This window comes from Nematolebias whitei, chromosome 9 (assembly GCF_014905685.2).
Source record: "Nematolebias whitei isolate Nwh7 chromosome 9, NemWhi1, whole genome shotgun sequence".
Lineage (NCBI taxonomy): Eukaryota > Metazoa > Chordata > Actinopteri > Cyprinodontiformes > Rivulidae > Nematolebias > Nematolebias whitei.
The window spans coordinates 51,037,612-51,041,469 of NC_056506.1; positions in this window are offsets into that span (position 1 = coordinate 51,037,612).

Consider the following 3,858-nt stretch of genomic DNA (forward strand, 5'->3'; position numbering starts at 1 on the left):
GCTGAAAGAGCCGAAACCGAGCGCTGAAAGAGCCGAAACAGAGCGCTGAAAGAGCCGAAACCGAGCGCTGAAAGAGCCAAGACTGAGCAGTGACACGTCCGTTGTTTGGAATTATTTTGTCAACAAAGAAGACGACGCTGCACAACGACACGTGATGTGCAGAACCCGCTTTGCTGCTGCTGCTACCTCTCGAGGTAACACCACAAATCTTTATCAACACTTAAACAACACCACAAAGACATTTACGATGGTTGCATGGCTAGAACGCCAACCACCAGTACTTCAACTTCAAGTAAGCAAAGTTCATTCATCCTTTATTTAGACAGGTTAATCCCATTGAGCCTCGAGGACTCATTTACAAGAGAGATCGGACTTCAACAAAAAATGATGACAACAATGGACAACAGCAACAACAATAAACAGTTATAAAAAGTCATACTGCAGGTTTTTATTTTTTTTTAAACTAATAGGATGGCTTAAAAAAAAGGTAACAAAAAAAACCCAACTAGATTCTAAGGCGAATGTATAAAACTAAAAACAGGAACATGTCTGCATTGGTCCCTGCCAGGAGTCCAGCAGATTCTTAAAGACACTTAGAGGTCAAAGGTCGAGAGCTTCAGATCTTTTTGTAAGAAATTCCAGGAAACAGGAGCGGAGTAGGAGAAGGTCCTGTTGCCTAGTTCAGTCCTCATTGTCAATGTCAATTTATTTCTATAGCACATAAAAACAACAAAAGCTGACCAAAGAGCTTTACAGTTGGCAGATTAAGAATTAAAAAAGAGTAAAAATGCATCTAGTGCCACTCAAAAACATAAGTTGACAGTAAAAGCAACGCACAACAACAATAAAATCAGCTCAACTTGTTCTCAGACTCTGCGTGGATGAAATGCCGAGGAATCCAGATGAGTCTTGAGCAAAGATTTAAAAGTCTCAACAGTCTGAGTGCTCTTTAAATTCTCAGGTAAACTGTTCCACAGTTTTGGAGCAGCAACCGCAAAAGCCCGATCACCTCTGGACTTCAGTTTGGATCTGGGGACATCTGAGAGGAACTGGTTGGTAGACCGGAGTGCTCTTACTGGAGTGGAGATGTTAGTGAGATCACATAAATATGACGGGGCCAGACCTTTTAAGACTTTAAAAACAAGCAATAAAATCTTAAAATCAATCCGGAAGTGGACAGGAAGCCAGTGGAGAGAAGCCAGGACAGGGAACACTGCAGGTAATAATGTCCTGAGAGCGCACGCCGTAGCTGCACTCACACAGAGACATGTAGGAGGAGATGTATGAAGGCAAAGTAGTAGCCGACAGGGATCACAAAGTACCAGCTGACAGGGATCACAAAGTACCAGCCGACAGGGATCACAAAGTACCAGCTGACAGGGATCACAAAGTACCAGCCGACAGGTATCACAAAGTACCAGCCGACAGGGATCACAAAGTACCAGCCGACAGGTATCACAAAGTACCAGCCGACAGGGATCACTGACCGAACTGTTGGAAGGTATTACTCCGTATGAACAAAATTCAAAACGATTCAGAAATAACTCAAGCAGTAACGGAGTTCATAGAGAAAAACATGATGTCCATTAATACAGTGACCAAGCCTGGTTTGGTCAACACAGTGGTTAAGCGTACACAACGCCCTCAGAATCAGAATAAACTTTATTGGCATTGCACCCAGATACAACGAGAATATGTACGTACAGTCTTCAGAAAGATGGGCATAGTGCACGAAGCAGCAGCTATAAATACTTAGCGCGACCCTCTTATTCTTATTCAGAATAATCACACACGTCTTAGCCAAGTTGCTGTCGTGGAGCTGTACAAACACTGCAGACACAGAGCTGCAGACACAGAGCTGCACAAACACTGCAGACACAGAGCTGCAGACACAGAGCTGCAGACACAGAGCTGCAGACACAGAACTGCAGACACAGAGCTGCTGACACAGAGCTACAGACACAGACCTGCAGACACAGAGCTGCACAAACACTGCAGACACAGAGCTGCAGACACAGAGCTGCAGACACAGAGCGGCAGACACAGAGCTGCAGACACAGAGCTGCAGACACAGAGCGGCAGACACAGAGCGGCAGACACAGAGCTGCAGACACAGAGCTGCAGACACAGAGCTGCAGACACAGAGCTGCAGACACAGCTGCAGACACAGAGCTGCACAAACACTGCAGACACAGAGCTGCAGACACAGAGCTGCAGACACAGAGCTGCAGACACAGAGCTGCAGCGGAGCTGAAAACGGTGGAGTTTTTGATTTATTGTTTGTTAAAAAACACATGCGAAGACGTTGAAAAATAATCACATATTAAATCACAACATTGAGGTAAAAAAAAACAACGCAATTAGAATATTTTCCAAAATTGTTCAGCCCTATTCTACAGCTGATGTAATCGCTCAGATTATAATCTGAGGATTATTTCATCTCTCATTTATTTATTTCTAAACAGAACAAAGTGGTTTCAAACAGCTGGAGCTAAAAGCAGCTGATAACAACTTCGGCTCATAGAAACCCCGAGGCTACAGAAGCAGCTGGGTGGTCCCTCCGTCTGTCTCCGCCCTGGAGGACCCTCAGAGTTCTGGTTCCTGCAGAACCTGATCCCTGAGTTATCTGCCGTCCTCCCTGCAGATCCGATCTGAGCTCAGGGTGTTTAGTCTGAGCCGACACCGTTCTGTTCTGGCTGATCTGACGGGTCGGAGACAAACCGAGGCGTTTAGGCACCGCTTCGATGTTTGGGTTTCAGAGTTTATCTTTGCAGGAGGCTCAGTCTGAGTTCTCAGATTATAATCTGATTTAGCGTTGTTGTCAGAGTGAAGAGTCCGGCGGTGTGTTCAGGGACACTCAGAACAGAGCACCATAGGATAGAGCAGCTGTGTCCCTGAAGAGAAAACAGTTGGGCCTCTTCAGAGCTGCTAGCATTAGCTAACATTCAAACACTTTTAGCTAGCCTGTTTTTACGTTTAGCTTTGAGCTACTGGTTTGCTTATTTTTTCATCCGTCCTTTATTCCTACAGGTTAATCCCACTGAGCCTCGAGGACTCACTTACAAGAGAGACCTGATTTAATGCGTCAGCTTCTGTCGAGCTTGACGTCATTGTGTTAAAGTTTTGTGTCGATTTCTCCCGCTCCCTGATCTGCTCCGCTCACTCGCAAGTCACGTGACCAGATCACGTGACCAGATCACGTGACCAGATCACATGACCAGTCAAATTGCAGCCTTTGCGATTAGAGAATATAATTTTATCGCGATATCATCACAAATGCAATTAATTGTTCAGTCCTACTGTAGAGCCTCTGATGTCCTGGATGTGTTTTAACTCCTTCGGCTGTTTCAGCTGTTCATACAGAAAAATGTTTGGCTCATTCAGCTGCTGCCACTTTTGAAACTTTTATAGTTTTTAAAACATTTAATTTAAGCTCAAACAGCTCAAACAAGCGTTAACAGCTCAAACAGCTAAAACAGCTCAAACAAACAAGCTCAAACAGCTAAAGAAGTTCAAACAGCTCAAACAAACAGCTAAAACAGCTCAAACAGCTCAAACAAACTCAAAAAGCTAAAACAGCTAAAACAAGCTAAAACAGTTATAACAGCTCAAACAAGCTATAACAGCTCTAACAGCTCAAACAAACAAACTCAAACAGCTAAAACAGTTCAAACAGCTCAAAGCTGTTTGAACTGTTTTAATCAGGTCTCTGTTGTAAATGAGTCCTTGAGGCTCAATGGGATTTACCTGTAGAAATAAAGGTTGAATGGATGAAAAAACAGCTCAAACAAGCTGTAACAGCTCAAACTGCTAAAACAGCTAAAACAGCTCAAACAAGCTGTAACAGCTCAAACTGCT